Source organism: Pogona vitticeps, chromosome 14, assembly GCF_051106095.1.
Source record: "Pogona vitticeps strain Pit_001003342236 chromosome 14, PviZW2.1, whole genome shotgun sequence".
Taxonomy (NCBI): domain Eukaryota; kingdom Metazoa; phylum Chordata; class Lepidosauria; order Squamata; family Agamidae; genus Pogona; species Pogona vitticeps.
In genome coordinates, this window is record NC_135796.1 from 1,766,081 (window position 1) to 1,783,223 (window position 17,143).

Consider the following 17,143-nt stretch of genomic DNA (forward strand, 5'->3'; position numbering starts at 1 on the left):
AGTGAGAGAGTTCTCCATCATCAATCTAAAGTCTCACTAGGTCCAACATTGTTGGCAGGATAGAGGTTGTTCCTTCCATTGCAGCCCTTCAAACTCGGGAAAGTGGAAGAAAGCCATGAGAATTATAGAGGGTGTGTTCAATCCATTCAATAGCTCCAGTTTTGAATCTACAGCTTTCTTACAGATTCTGAAATGATGGTGGAAGTGATCATCTAATGGGTAGGTCCAAGACCGCCTCTGTGTCTGCCCACCACAGAGCAGAGAGATTGTTACTTTTTTCCCCCTGACGATTCACTTTCCCATCAAGCTATTTATCTTGGAAGGGCCTAGGCAGCCATTGGCCATCTTCCTATCACTGAGCAATTAGCTATCCTAGGTTTCCGAGCCAGACATAAACTCCTCTTAAGCTGGGGCAGAGGGAAGGGGAGAAAGAAAAGAGCCAGAGAAAGTTGTGAACGTTCAGCACAAAGGCAGGCCAACTTGAATCCGGCCAACTTTGCTCGGTGCTGTGAACAACCTCAAAAAAAAAAAAAAAAAAAAAAAGACTTTATGGGAGACGTTCCAGGTTTCAAATGTTTGTTATGTCAACTGGCCTTGCTCTTCCCCAGCTGGTCGATGCAATGCAATCATCTTTTCCAAGCAAAGAGCTGGGTCTGTTAATACCCACCACCTGGATCCAGACCTGATTGGCCAGCTTCAGTTTCCTCCTGTCAAGCAGGGAAGCCAAACGAAATCCCAAACCTGATCAAACCAATTTATGAGTGTTTATGGAATCAGGGTTTATGGAGTGGTGAGTTTTCTTCCACAGAGCGCTGCATCGCTCAAACCATGGAACATCAAGGATCGGTTCTAGAATGCCAAGGGCCAGTTCTAGAGTGCCAAGGGCTGGTTCTAGAACGTCCACTGAAATTTGGCCAAAAGCATGCACAGAACCAAATATGAGAGTCCCCCCTCTCAGGAATTTGGCTAAGGAACTTGACTAAGAGGACGCCAAGAGAACACAGCAAAATCTCTCTGAACCTCCCCCAAAACATTTTCATGGAGAAAAAAACCCACCAATGTTCTTTTTCCACTTGGCTAGTTCTGAAATAGAAATTTGGACAGAAGAGAAGCATTGTGAGAAGGTCAACCCACCCACACCCCATACCATTCTGTTTGAATGATGTTTCTCTGGATGGGGTTACACTCCCTCTGAAAACACAGGCATGCAGCTTGGGAGTGTTCCTGGATTCGTATCTGAGCCTGGATGCCCAGGTTTCTGCAGTGACCTGGAGCGTCTTTGCACAGTTAAAAGAAAAGTGTTGACTGCACGCATTTGTGCCAAGCTCTGATCTGGTGACAATGACTTGTGCTGGATCACTCTATGTGGGGCTACCTTTGGAAAGTGTTCCAAAACTTCAGTGGGTCCAAAACACAGCAGCCAGATTGCTGATTTGGGCTGGTTACAGGGATCACATAACCCTCCCAGTTACAGCAACTTCACTGGCTGGCAATCCATTTCCAGACACAATTCAAAATGCTGGGTTTTAACCTATAATGCCCTAAACAACTTGGGCCCAAGCTATCTCGAGGACTGCGTCTACCTTGGTGAGCCTGCTTGGGAGTTAAGATATCAGGGGAGGCCTTTCTCTTAGTCCCACCACCTCTGCAAGTGTAGTTGGTGGGGGCATCAGAGAGGGCTTTCTCTATTGCTGTTCCCAGACTCTGGAACTCCCTCCCACTGGAGACCAGATTGACCCCATCTTGGCTGTCCTCCTGCAAGCAGACAAAGACCTTTCTCTTCAGGCAAAGACCTTTCCCTTAGTGGCTGGCTGCCAGCTGGGCCTTTCAAAATGGATTGTTGTACCCTACTGCTTTGAATACATTTTAGTGTTGGTTTTATTCACCCTTTTAAAAGCTGGTCTGTGTTCAGTCCTTTCAGCATTGTATCCTCACTGTTGTTAGCTTTATTTACTGTCTTTTAACCTTGTACGCTGCTCGAGTCCTGAGAAAGGCAGGGTAAAAATATTTTTCCATTACAAAAATAAATTAAAATAGGCTAAATCTCTGAAGAGCGAGTCAACAAGGACAAGAAACTCTCCCTCAATTAAATCACTTTTGTCGTAATGTCGTCTGTGTCGGTCTTATTAACAAATGGGCAGAGGGTGGGTTATTTCTCCCCCAAGCTGCATTTAAAGGGCTGAGAATCCCAAAATGTCCGAGATAATGTTAACATAATGTCAATCACCAGGTAAACAAGCTTGAGGGCTCCTGAATCATCCTCAACTGCACTGCGAAGGCAAGGTATTATTTTTCTCAACCCGGTTTGCTGGTGACCCATCCCTTTAAAAGCTTGGGTGGGAGAAACAAAGCTTCTCTCTCTCTCTCTCTCTCTCTCTCTCTCTCTCTTGCTCATGTTTTCCTAACACTGCCAGTGGCAAGGGATCTATGTATCAAAATCCATTTTCACTGCAGACTTTTGGACCCAGCAGATGAGTCATAGAGTGTCCTATCCAGGCTGAGCTGAAATTACTAGTGTTTTGGGTTGTTTTTTTTAAACAAACATAAATTTCCGTATGCGCATTCAACAACAACAATAACAAAAAATGGCATTTTTCTTCTGCAATGCTCGGAACTGTGCATGCATTCAAGTGCACCTTTATGGACATGGGACCTGCTTGCACGCCTTCTCCGTGGTCTCACAGACCAGCCATCCAATCAAATAACCAAGCCCAAATATGGCTGATTTTTCTTTCCTGGAGGGACGAGATGCCCTAAAAAAAGTCAATCTGTCTCAATTCAGTTTAGATCTGAATACAGTCCCTGGCTGTCGCTGTGTGCTTCAGAAGCAGTATGGTGGAGCTTCTGGGAGGAGGAATGTCTAGGTTCAGGTGATCTAACCCGGATCTGCAGCAGGTTGGATCCATCCCTGGGCCAAAAAGAGGATGTTCCCCATCAACCAGACCAGATTATTATAAAAGCTTTTTGGAATGCCACAGAAAAATACTTCAAACCAGTACAAATCCACCCTCGCCCTTCAGGTTGTATAGCTCCATCTTCCAAGGGTTGATGGACGCTATAGGTGGAACCTATCTGGAAAACTACAGTTGTCCACCATTGAACAATATCTTTTAAAATGAATTGGGAGGCGATGGTAAGCCTCCCTTGCCTGCATCCAAAGCAGAGAAGAGAGAAAGTAAGAGACTGAGATCAAGTCATGGTATCACAGAATCATAAGATAATGCAGTTGGGAGGGGACCTCAAAGGCCATCAAGTCCAACCCGCTGCTTAAGGCAGGAATCCAAATTAAAGCAGAACTGACAGAGGGCTGGACAATTTTCTCTTGAAGGCCTCCAGTCTTGAAGCGCTCACCGCATCCTGAGGTCGTTGGTTCCGTTGTCATACTGCTCGAACCATTAAGACGTTTTTCCTGATATTCAGCCTACATCTGGCTTCCTATATCTTGAATTGCCCTGCACTCTGCGATGATCAATAACAGATCCTGCCCCTCCTGTGTAGACCATCAAGTATTTGAAAAGTGCTCTCCTCCCTCTCCTCCGTCTTCTTCTCTCAAGGCTAAACATGGCCAGTGTTTCCTCCAAGGGCTTGATCTCCAGTCCCTGTATCCTCCTGAATCCCTCCTCTGAATTTGCTCCAGTTTGTGGCCGAAGCGTTATGTCCAGAACTGGACACAGCACTGCGTTTTCCTGATCTCCCACTGATGGGCTTCCAATGGGCCACATCCAATCTGTTACATCCAGATTGTTGGACTGCCTAGATCAGACATAGGTTTGATTCAAGGCTGTTTCCCTTATGCTGTTACTCTATTACTCGTTCGTTTGTTTAGTCGTTTAGTCGTGTCTGACTCTTCGTGACCCCACGGACCAGAGAGCACGCCAGGCCCTCCTGTCTTCCACTGCCTCCTGGAGTTGGGTCAAATTCATATCACTTCGGTGACACTGTCCAGCCATCTTGTCCTCTGTCATCCCCTTCTCCTCCTGCCTTCACACCCTTGCCTCAACATCAGGGTCTTTTCCAAGGAGTCTTTTCTCTTCTCATGAGATGGCCAAAGTACTGGAGCCTCAGCTTCAGGATCTGTCCTTCCAGTGAGCACTCAGGGTTGATTTCCTTTGGAATTGATATTACTACTCCACACCAATCTGCAACTTACGGGTGGGTAAAGGGGGAATGCTCCAGATGGGCTCCCCTACCGTTGCTTGCTGCATGAATGTGGAGAACTCTTCCTTCTTTCCCAGAGCTGTTGATTTTCGCTCGCTGTGAGAGCAGTGACCTTCACAGCGTCATTGGGAGATTACTTTCCATCCTCTGAAAGCCCACCAGCTTTGTCTGGTTTCTCATAGGCTGCTTTGAAAGGGATTCAAAAGGGGAAGAGAATGCAGGGAAGTGCAGGACAATTCAAAGCCAGTTCTTTTATTTCAGCAGATATTACGGCATTTCTCACCAGAAAAGCATGAACAGCTGTGGTTGGGTAAGTGTGTCTGAGTCTCTCTGTGTGTTGCTATGCAGATCGGAATCACTGTTGTGCATTCCATGTGCTTATCCATTTTCATGGACCACCAAGTCACCTGTTCAAAAGCACAGGCAAACAGAAACACAACAAGGGTGTGTGATCCGAATATGAGCCAACGGTGTGATGCGGCTACAAAAAAGGCAAATGCTATTTTAGGCTGCATTAACAGAAGCAAAACCTGCAAGGTGCTAGTTGCCCTCTATTTGGCATAGGTTAGGCCTCACCTTGAGTTCTGTGTCCAGTTGTGGACACCGCACTTCAAGAAGGAGGCCAACAAACTTGAGCAAGTTCAGAGGAGGGCAGCAAAGAGGATCAGGGGCCTGGAAACCAAAGCTGATGAGGAAAGACTGAAAGAACTGGACATGTTTAGCCTTGAGAAAAGAAGACAGAAGGAAGATAGGATAGCGCTTTTCAAATACTTGAAAGGCACTCTTACAGAGGAGGGGCAGAATCCATTCTTGATCTTCCCAGAGTGTAGGACACGCAACAATGGGCTCAAGTTACAAGAAGCTAGATTTTGGTTGAATATCAGGAAAAAAAATTTCCTAACTCTTAGAGCAGTACAATGACATTGAGAGGTGGTGAGTGCTCTAACACTGAAGACATTCAAGAGAAACTTAGACGGCCACCTGGCAGATATCCATTGGCTTCTATTCTTGCATCAAGCAGGGGGTTGGACTTGATAGCCTCATAGGCACCTTCCAAGTTCACTATCCTAGAATTCTACGATCTATGAATGGAAGCAAAAAGTTTGGTTCAGTAATACCTCTATTGGACTCTATTAAGATACTAAGGTTCTAAGTTCTCCAGAAATCTTCTTCAGACTTAAGTGGTTCACAACTGGGGAGATCTGGACCAGAAATAGGCATTAGAGCTAGACCATGACTAGATGAGAAAAAATCCTTAACTGATTAAAGCATCAGAGTGTCACAGCAGGTGTTTTTGGTCACCTCCAGCTTGCTTTGTTTGGTGCTGGTCATTGGGGCCCAAGCATGGGATTCCTTTAAAGTCTCATGTCACAAACTCCTGAAAACTGCTTCAAGTCACTTCTCTGCAACCTCGCTGTACTCTTGGACCACTGATAATACGACATCACTAATATCTGTTCCTGGGTTTCACTTTTCCATTTATTACTGGAAATACCGCAGAGGCGGTCTACTGAAGCAGAGAGAAAAAATGTTTATCCCCGAAAGCTCCATCTCAGTGAGGGCTCCATCCACCTAAAGCACTTTTGATGCCATTTATGCTCTAGTAAATGTTAGGCTGTCGTGCATCTTAGGTAGGTTTATTCTCACAAAACACTCATGCCTAATCCCCCCCCCCAGCCTCCATCAAAACTTACTCCTGGGTCAATGTGCAGAGACTTAATGCCTGAGAATGAAAAAATAAGGATGAAGTCTTGGGCATGCCCTCCTTGTTACATCTTCTGTTTAACGTCTTTTTAATCTTGGTATTCCCTGTATTCAATTTAAATAAACCCATAAATAAGGACAGTCCCTGGATAGCGATTGCGGGACTCTTACCTTTGTCTTCAATTTCGGCTCTGTGCCACACCTACACGCATACATGCACGGGGGCGCATGTGCATAAGCAGCGCTAGTTATTTATCAAGCCATGTGTAAATGTCCCCAGATCAAACAGCTTTATTGAACATAAAATCCACACAACATTCATCTTAATTTATAGATGGGAAAAAACGAGGGGGTAAAGGAAAAAAAAAAAAAACCTTCGCAAGTCAATGACATTTCCAACCAATTAGCCATCTCATATTGCTTCTTCCAAATTAGCTCTTCTCCACCCATGCCGTGTGTTCAGCAGTTTCAAAGAGATGATGTTTCCAGGAAGCTATAAGAAAGCCTGAAATTGAAAAGCAAATGTAATTGAAGATATATAAGCTCCGCTTCCATAGGTCACTTGGCATTCTTGATCATGGCCAGCCACCTTTCTTCATGGGAAATTAACCCGGCTGGGCTACAGGTTAGTTCAAACCTGAGCCATCTGTTTCTCACTTCAGTGGTATCTGAATTGTTCTATCTTTTAGTCTTTTTATTGAATTCAAATTGTTGTAAGCCGCCCACAGACCTTTGGGTCATGTGGGCTCCTAGACACAAACCTAATGGAAACATCCCATTAAGTATAAAAAAAAATCAAAAACAACCAAAGTAATTTTTTTTTTACAAAAATGAATGCTCTTCACAAGGGACATAAGCTTGCCCACGTTTTACTGCTATTTCTCTGTAATTCTGGACCACTATTAACCCTAAAATCTGCAGATGGGACCAGTCGCCTTGCTTGCTGCACCCCGCAGCTCGGCGGTACGACACCTGTATCCTGTTGGGTCACCTCAAGTACAACTAGCCTCACCACAGATGGCTGAAAGCCTAGAGAGCCATTGGCATAGAACAAAATTGGGGTAGACACCCTGTTTTAGTGCATAGCTAACCACTAATTTCTCCATCAGGTGAGTACAAAGACACGGAAGACTTGTTCGTTTTAGTTCTTTAATCAAGTTTTAATTCAGTTACTGAACTAGGCTATCTTTTCTTTTCCGTACCTCTGGTTATTTCATTTTTACAACCAGGAGCTGAGTAGCATTTAGAAACAAAGATGCCAGATTGCGGGTAATTAAGGGAAGCATCACTGCAGAACATGGGCAGAACATTGATCTGAATTGGTTCGCACAAACGTGGCATCTTGACTTTATACCATTAGCAAAGTAAGAAACTGAAACAGCACGGAACAATGGTTCTAGAGGACTGGAGCTACCTAATAGGTAAAAGTAGATATGTCATAGACTGGGCCAGTGGAAAATATAGTGGCTCTGATTCTACAAACGCAGGGAATCCATTTCAAGGGTTAATCTGAACTTTACAAGAGTTATCCAAGGTGAAGCTATTTGGAGTAGAGATGGGGACAAATAAAAAAATGGCAATTCATTTTGATCCGTTATTCATCAAGGTTAACGGATCTACGAATATACGAATATTCTTCGACAAATTGATGGATCAATCTGTCGATTCATCTGCACTTTAAATGGCTATAATACTTGCCCCCAACCACCTAGAGACACCAGATTTGCAGCGATGCTTCCTCAGATGCTTTTCTACAACTCCTGAAAGTTTAGTGAACATCGGATCACAGACCCCTGAGTTATATGGTCACAAGGAGGACCCCCCCGGAAAGCTCCCCCCAGATACTTAAGGCAGGCTAAGAGAATGCAGACTGCCCTTTGCAAGGATGGAAGGTGCAGCTTCATTTAGGGTAGGGAAGCTGCAGCTTCCATCTTTGCAAAGGGCAGTCAGTCTCCATTTTTTTACATGCGTGGCTGCGAGGCCAGAAGACCTTGGTGGCAGCAATTAAGGTAAGAGGGTGTCAGTGGGGTGCAGTGGGGCCTAAGGTAGGGAAAGGAAGGGGTGGAGGTAGGCTGTGCTATTGGATGGTTTGTGGGGTGGTGGCTTCCTTTCTGATGCCAATCAGCTGATCAGCAGCCAGTAGGCAGAATGGTGTGGTTTTATTTTTTTAATATGAAGGACGAATAAAAACAGGTAAATATTCATCCCTTCGTATTCGTGGGGGTCTCTGGAACCCACAAATGTGGATCAACAAATATTTAGCAAATCTGCTATATTCATTGGAAAACCTGATCCATTTTTATATCCCCATCTCTAATTTGGAGGAAAGGAATCCGCACCTCCGATAGCTCCCGCAGTCCCCTGCAGGCAGAATGTCTGCTGTACCTCTGATCTTTGGAGACTACGCTCTTGATTTACCCTGCAGAGTGGAGAGACGACAATGTTGCTATTCAGTTCTGCAAAAAAAAGGACCAAAAAAGGAGAGAAAATGCCTTGTCTAATAATAATAACCTTAGAACTACAGAGCTGGAAGGGACCCTCTGTGGATTATCAAGTCCAGCTGGCATCAAGGAGGCACAGTGGGGAATCGAACTTCTGGCTCCACAGTCAGAAACCCAACACACACACCTGAGCTATCCAGCATGCTCAGTATCCCTGTTTAAACAGCATCTTTCCATCATCTGCAAATGCACATGCCCATTTGTCACATATTTCGTGTCCAAGGGCTCATTAGCAGTTCATTAATTGTTCACTTTTGCCCTAGAAGTAATAGTTAACAAATTTTAGAAATTAGGGTTTGGTTGTTTGTTTGTTCCCCTTCCCCTTTGGCATAGGAAGTGGTTTGCTCGGTCACTGGATCAGCCCGTGCCAACTGAATGCAGCTCAGGATGCACCAGAAAGGGCTCCAAACTTCACACCATGTGCCAGTTTCCTGGGAGCATAACTGGAGTAGAAAATGAGGTAGTCCTACTGGTACAGAGGGAAGTCTCCACAGGCGGTCTCAACATGGGAAAGTAGAGAAAATGAGAAGGAACGGGTCCATTTTTAACTCCTTGTCACATCTATCCTTACAGTGTCTTGGGGAGCAAACATATGAGGTGTATCCTTCTCTATATTCTGTTTGCAGCTTATTCTCAATAATCCTTGGAAAACTGAACTGAAAGTTCATGCATCTTAGTTCCTCCGACGAGTCGGGATTCATAATCCAGCACGTGGGAGCGTTGCAACGCCTTCCGTTGGATTACCGACTGTGGTCACTTCGTTTCCATTGCACGTGGCTCAGGGGCATTCTGCAGGATGCTAAAGGGCAGCCAGATTGCCCACACGGCGAACGGCGGCGGATCCTGTCGCTTGCAGCAGCGGAGAAAAACGTGGGTAACATCCCATTTTAGAGAGGAAAAGAAGGTTCACGAAATTCTGCACTCTCATCAGCTTAAATGTTTAAGCTTCATGAGAGTCCTTGCCTCCCACCAAGGGAGAGAAAAATGTGTGCCAATTCTTTCTCGTTGAGAAGGATCGGCTGATTATTATTAAGAATAAGAATAATTTTATGATCCTGCGAGGATGTTAAGGTCATTGGGAGAGGTCTTTCTCAGTCCCGCCAGGTTCACAGGTGCATCTGTGGGGACACGGGAGAGGAGGGCCTTCTCCGTGGCTGCTCCCAGAGACTCTGGAACTCCCTGCCACTGGAGGCTAGCCTGGTACCCTCTTAGCTGTCCTTCTGCAAGCAGGCCAAGACCTTTCTCTTCAGGCAGGCTTTCCAGTAATGACTGGCTGCCTGAGTGGGTTTTTTAATGGATTGTTGTATTCTGTAGTTTTACCTGTGTTCTCAATAAGACAAAAATAACCCATTACAATTTAGACAGAAATAAAAAGAATACCAATAAAAACATTAAAATCACAAAATAGTAAAGGCATGGCAGAGGTTGGGATGTATAGCTGTTAAAACACTACTGTATCAGGATGTTAAAGAATCCGGAGAGGTCTGTGGAAGTAACCATGTTTTTAATGATCTTTGGAAAATTCCCAAGGAGGGGCCAGGCGAATTTCGGGTGGGAGACCGTTCCACAGTTAATACCGCCAGCCTCCTCGGAGCCTTTAGGAGAAAAGTGGCAAATAAATTAAATAAAATGAAACATCCAGTGCTTCATATTCTTAAATAAAGCTACCCTTTTTCTAGTTTTCATGCAATCTGTGCAACTGCAGGAACTGTGAAAGTTTATGGGGAAGAAATGTGCAATTTCGAAGGGGGGGGGTGAAATGTGCAGTTTTCCTAAAAGTGTCATTCTCACCTGTGTAAGATATCTATCAAGAGTGCCAGAAAATTCTCCTGCATGCCAGGATGGGGGCAAATGAGACTTGACTTCCCTGTTCAGTACACTTCTAGTACAGTGGTGCCTCGCTTAACGGGTGCCCCGTTTAAGAACAAATCCACATAGCAATTAAGTTTTTGCGATCGCAAAAGCAATCGCATTGCGATGATTTAGATAGGAAAAAATTGCTTTGCGATGATCAGTAAGCTGTTTCGCTTACCGATTTTTGCATAGCGATGCTTTTCTAACAGCTGATCGGCGGTTCCAAAATGGACGGCGAGTTAAAAAAATGGCCACCCGCTGTGTTTTCGTGCTGATTCCTCACTTACCGGGCAGCGAAAATGGCGGCTGTATGGAGGATTTTCTCTTAAAGGTGAGGTTTTTTGCCCATAGGAACGCATTAAACGGGTTTTAATGCATTCCTATGGGCTTTTTTATTTCGCATAGCGACGAATCCACATAGCGACAATTTTTCCAGAACAGATTATCGTCGCTATGCGGGGCACCACTGTATTAAATCCTTGTTGACCTGGTAGGGAAAAAAATTAACCCAGTTGTGGACCGACTCATAATTTTGCTCTCTCGGTTAAGGGGTGGCTGCTCTCTACCAGACACATATTTTTCTAGCTGCTCCCTCTCTCTTCTCCTCCAGACTCAAGACAGGCAGAAGTTCTTAATCATTTAGTTCATTAGCCGGCCCTTCCCAGGAGGGCCGAGGAAAGAGCAAACCTGTATATCTTCCCCTTGCCACATTGACAGTCCTTCGGCTCCTGTCAGCTCTGGCGGCTTTTAAATGTCAGTAAATCTGCTCCACTCCTTCACCCCCAGCCCTTTGTATAGGAGATAATGCACAGGAGCTGGCACAAAGCTTGCCTTTTCAAACGTCCTGGCAGGGACGTGCCTGTAAGGCTGTTTGTCATGTGCTACTCCCTTCCCTCTTACGTGTCCGTTTCCCCCTTGAACTTTTGCCCCTGCAATGGCTTCCAAGAACAGAGACCTTCAGATGGTCCAGGTCTGTTATCTCTGGTCCTGTAAGACCAGATTCACATGTCAAATTATTTCTATGTCGGGGATTGGCATGGGGTTTCCTCGGGAGGCCAGCAAAATCCTAAATCCCTTGAACCCGAAGATTCTCAGCACATTTTATAATGTATAATTTTATAAACAGCATCTTGGTCACTGCTCCCATCTTGGTCTGGAACTCCCTCCCACTGGAGGCCAGCTTGGCCCCATCTTTGTTGTCTTTCCACAAGCAGGTGAAGACCTTTGTCTTCAGGCAAAGACCTTTCTCTCCGTGCAGTGGTTCACAAATTTTTTTTGACTCGTGGGTACCTTGACTTATTGGCCACTGGCTGTGGGCTCCCACAATATGATCCTTTGGGGATGAAGGGAGAGGGAAAATCTGGCCTGAGAAGTATTTTCGTGGATTCCACAAAAATGCTCCTCATGATTCCATGGAATTATTTCCAAGGATTCCCTGGCACCCCTGGCTGGATTTCGTGACGCCCCGGGGCACCACAGCATGCCAGTTGAGAGCCCCCGCCTTAGGCACCAGGAGACAATAAATTGGATGTTCATGTTTTGTTGCTTACAAATCTGTTTTTAGCATTCCTTTTGCCTGACGCTTTGAATATGCTAATTCTTTTTAAATATTTGAATAATTTTCTGTTTTTAGCTTGTCGTGTCATGCTTTTAATGATGTAAGCGGCTTTGGATCCATTTTTAGGAGAAAGGCAGTGTAAAAATATTTTAAATAAATAAATCCCCTCCCCCGGCTGTCTTTAGGACAATAATCTCCCCAAACAAGGTGAGGGCATGAGCTTTAAAATGCAAACTGTGCCCCTTTTGCTGTTATGGGGTTATTCTGTTCACCCAAGGTGTTGCAAGGCAGGGATGACACTATGTGTTCATGTGTGTGCCTTCAAGGTCTGAAGGATAAGAATACTGTATTCGCGAAGGCTTTCACGGCCGGGATCTAATGGTTGGTGTGGCTTTTTCAGGGTTTTTGGCCATGTTCTGAAGGTTCTTCCTAACGTTTCACCAGTCTCAGTGGCCAGGATCTTCAGAGGAGCTACTCCAGTCCTCTGAAGATGCCGGCCACAGAGACAGGGGCGAAACGTTAGGAAGGACAACCTTCAGAACACGGCCAAAGAGCCCGGAAAACCCACAACAACCAATAAGACCACCACGTGTACATCACAAGAAGGAGAAGATACACGGACACTGATTTTCTTAACTGTGTATCCTCACCGATACTGTGCAAATTTGGTAGATAGAAAGGAACATGGCGAAGTTTTCCAGGTGGCGTGAGTGAAAACTCTCCCGACTAAGGAGCACCGTGTGAATTCCCTGGCAGAAGATGGACTCATGATGGTAGAAGCCGCTGAATCCCCAGGTGGAGGCATCTCTGGACCGGAGAGGAGCTTGGTGTTTCTCCTGGACCATGAGAAGGCTGGAGCCTGCAGGCCCATGCATGGATATCTCAGTGGCTTAGGTTGGCAGTTCGAGTCCCCACTGCAGCTCCTTGACACGGCGTGGGCTCAATGATCCAGAGGGCCTCTTCCAGCTCCGCAGTTCTAAGATTATTGCTATTATTATTCCATACAAGGGTCTCGTCTGCTTCTGAGTGAACACCCGTGGAAGAACCGCCTATGGATGGTGAGCCCAGCCTTCTCCCTTGTCAATGGAAGCAAGAGGAGGAACCTCAAAGCTGAAAGATCTCTCTGCTCCTTATACGGCATGTGGATGATGCCTGCCTCTCTTCGTTACCAGTGAAATGAAAGAGATTTTCTGCATTATTAATATTTGTAAATGTTTATGAAACACTGAGCAAGGGAAGATGACAAGCCCAGCACGATTCATACGAAAGATGGGGTGATGCCAAGCCATACACAATGACAGAGCGAGGGTAGGGAAGCATTTCGAGCGCGTGAAAATGATCTCTGTTTAATCCTGTGGGAGTGAAATCATGGTTATGGGGAAGGGCTCTCCCTGGGGGCTCCCTTCCCCCAAGTCAATCTGTGTAGGATGGCCATCTTGGTGAGCAAGCAAGGATCTGTGCATGGAAACACACATGTATACATCAGGGTCTATGGCTAAAACAACGGAAAACATTCCAGCAGGGAGACCGTCAAGCCTGTCCATTCATCACGCCAGGCATAAAATCAATTGTCTTTATTCCTCTGAAAAATTAAAAAATGCTCTGCATTTTATTAAAGGATTCATCTCCACCCTGTGAGGCCATAAAAAATGGACGGCATCACCTCACACTTATTTATAGGGAAGAAATAAACCCCAATTCACCGATTTCCTCTCATTAAAGCCATGGGACACAGTTTAATGTCTTAGAAGGTTTTTTTTTTTTGCCATCAAAAAGTAAGTCGGTAAAGCAAAAAATACTAGGAAATCATAAGGTGGAGTGAGTAGGGATAGTTCAATGCAATCCTGGATATTTTGGCTGGGTGGGGGATATCAGAAAAGCAAATCAAACCCAGATTCTGCTAGGCTACAAATGTGATCAACCAAGGTTTGTCTAGATCCATTTTCACATTTTTTTAAATTAAGGATAGCAAATCCCGTCCATTTTGCTTCCTTTGAATCTGTGGAGGTGTGGGGTTCTGAGTCTGCTGTGCATTTTAGCATGAATGTTAAAAGGGATTTTTCCTGCTACAGAACCTATTTGAGAGACTGAGTTCAGCACCATGGATAAGTCCTGTAACATTCAGGCTGAAACCCATAGTGGATTCACTGCCCCCACCAATATCAGAGCCATTCGCTGCAACCGGTTCAGATTTTTTAAAAAGCCACAAGCTCTTTCTACTCCAGATCTGAAGGACCATGTTTCCAGACAGAAATATAAAAACACTCTGTCTAATCCAGCCATTCTCAAATCTTTTTTTTTTTGACATGGTCATAAACACCACAGCCAGAATCAGGATTGCATAAATCCTAGAATCCTAGAACCCTGGAGTTGGAAGGGGTCTCTTAAGGTCATCCAGTCCAACCCCCTGCTCAAGGCAGGAATCCAAATCTCAGGAGACTGGACAGAAGGTGGTCCAATTTTCCCTTGAAGTCCTCCAGCATTGGAGCCTAACAAACCTCATACAGTGGTGTGTGGAGAATTGTTTCCAGTCTGTGGACCCCTTCAAATGTGCCGGGACGGCCCAGGGGAACCATACGGCCCGGTGGAGAATGGCTCATCTACTCCAGCCACCCCTCAATAGCTTCACAGCATCACTAGCACTCCATCAGTCCCTCCTCTCAAACAGGACAGCTTGGCCGTCACCAATGTTTATGCAAGGTGTGATACATAGACTCTCCTCCTTGTTTAGGTTCCCCGACTGTATATTTGTAACTGTATTTTTTAATAAAGAAAGAAAGATGGAAAGATGGAAAGATGGAAAGAAAGGAAGGAAGGAAGGAAGGAAGGAAGGAAGGAAGGAAGGAAGGAAGGAAGGAAGGAAGGAAGGAAGGAAGGAAGGAAGGAAGGAAGAAAGAAAGAAAGAAAGAAAGAAAGAAAGAAAGAAAGAAAGAAAGAAAGAAAGAAAGAAAGAAAGAAAGAAAGAAAGAAAGAAAGAAAGAAAGGAAGGAAGGAAGGAAGGAAGGAAGGAAGGAAGGAAGAAAGAAAGAAAGAAAGAAAGAAAGAAAGAAAGAAAGAAAGAAAGAAAGAAAGAAAGAAAGAAAGAAAGAAAGAAAGAAAGAAAAAGAAAAAGAAAAGAAAGGAGAGAGGGGGGGAAATACAATATCTTCTGTTTTTAAATATAGTCATTGAAGCACTCCAGCTGGGGGAAATTATTAGAAGTGCCGCAGCTAGATCCCATTAAGGCTTCTGACCCATGCTGAGTGAATTGCAAAGAGATTAAATGTGTGTCATCCAGGTAACAGATCCTGGAGCTCTTAATGCCTCATGTAGTCCATCAACCCTTGGATGCCCAGTAGGGGGAAAAAAAATTGGCCGCAGCAGCAAGAAGGCGATGGGGCAGCTGAGGGTATCTCCAAGAGCTTTGCTCAGAGTCATCAGCTGGTTTGACTGCTTGCTTACACCATCACAGTGGCAGAGATTGTGATTCCAAGGCTAGGGTTGACTGTCAGCCTCCCGAGCATTGACCAATAATTCCCTCCTGCTTTGGAATCCAAAGCAGCTTAGGAACATCTGGACAAATGACGCATTGACAGCAGAGATAAGAAAATATTGGAACAATCTCCCCTTATTTTCTGGAAGAGAAGCGTCCAGGTTGAAACTCATGAAAAGGCTTCAGCCTGGACAGGAAGGTCCACTGTAGGGTTTCTCTTCTGTAGGGTGAGGCTGGAGCGTTCCTCAGCAGACAGAAGGGTGAGTTTAAGGGAGATCACTCCCATTAAAGTGAGGCTTCAGATGGCATTTGCAGATGTCTGACTGCACCCTGTCTTGGGCATTCCAAATTGGCATGGCTGAGAATCCGCTAAGGCTCACTTATCTTTCCTCCACCATCAGGATGGCTATCTTTGCTTATCTCACACCGACACACACGTAAAGATGGGAAACTGCAAAATTATCCAGTCTCCTGGCCCTAAGGATGGGGAAGCATTTTGCCATCAGCAAAGGAACAAGAATGTCACACTGACAGAATAAGGAGTAGAAAAATGCACAGAAAATGAAGACAGCTGTTTCAGGAACCTTTAAGGATTAGATGCATTGAATGGTGGGGATCTGCCCTTTAAAAAAGAAGAAGAATTTAACAGGCATAAGTTAAAGGGAAAAGAAAACTGAATGCACAATTACAAGATGGGGGGGGGGTACCTGGCTCAGCAATACTACAAGTGAGAAGGATCTTGGAATTGTTGCAGATCACAAGCTGAATATGAGCCAAGAGTGTGATGTGGCTGCAAAAAAGGCCAATGCGATTTTAGGCTACATTAACAGAAGGATAGTCTTCAAATCCTGTGAGGTACACATTTCCCCTCTATTCAGCATGGTTAGGCCTCCTCTAGAGTCCTGTGTCCAGTTCTGGACACTGCACTTGAAGAAGGATGCCCACAAACTGGAGCAAGTTCAGAGGAGGGCAACATGGACACTAGAAACCAAGCCCTAGGAGGAAAGATGGAAAGAACTGGGCAGGTTTAGCTTGGAGAGAAGAAGACAGAGGTGAGTTTATATACCAATCTTCAAAGATTTGAAATGTTGTAAAAAAGAGGAGCAGGATCTGTTCTCAATAATGGGCTCAAATTACAGGAATCCAGAACTGGTCCCAATCCGCAGCTTTCGTTCCGCACCCAGATCGGTGGTCCTGAGCACCACCCAAAGTTTCTGACTGCAAACAAAAATGAAGCAACTCGGCTGTGTGGCCCACAAGCCGAGTAAAATAAATACAAATCGAGTAACCCCTTTATTGGACAGCTAAAATGCTATTTTTCAGAAACTAAATTTTCTAAGAAATGTCCAGAATTTATGTACATTTACGTATTTAGGCAGGGGTAGATTTTTATTTCAGAAGGGACATGTTCAACACGGTTGAGCATTCAGTTTCCAATTATCCTCTGTCCTGCACGCACCTTCAACTCTACTTCCAGAAATGATGACCATCAGGAAGGAAAACTGGGGAGTAGGAAAGCATCTAAGAATAATCTACACCAAAGTCTCCACCAGCCTAAAATATGCCATTTTGGAAAGATAGTGAGCTTCAGCTGCGAAAAGGCAGCTATTTCCTATTAGCAAGAAACAGCTTTAGTGAGACATGGCAAATATATCACACCGACTCGTACCTCATCACTTCTACAGCATTAAGTTCCGAGAGCCCAAGGCGTTTTAAATTACAGCCGTTTATGCCATCCCGACCTTTCATTAAACGAAACACATTTCCTTCCGTGATCAAATATTATCTACACATATCCTCCTACCGTGAAAGTCAGCGGGGGGGGGGAGTCCCAGGCGTACGGTATGTAACACACACAAGCTGTTGTAGTTGTCAACATCTGGAGCGCACACTGGA

At 44.9% G+C, this 17,143-nt stretch overlaps 1 long non-coding RNA gene across 1 annotated transcript; it reads right to left on the minus strand.

Moving 5' to 3' along the window:
- Positions 1–605: 605 nt before the first annotated feature.
- LOC140702733 (uncharacterized) lies at positions 606–8,283 on the minus strand. The gene is made up of 2 exons (XR_012081984.2): positions 8,202–8,283; positions 606–6,367 (listed from the first exon to the last, which is right to left on the minus strand). It is a non-coding gene; the product is annotated as an uncharacterized LOC140702733 (long non-coding RNA).
- Positions 8,284–17,143: the final 8,860 nt, after the last annotated feature.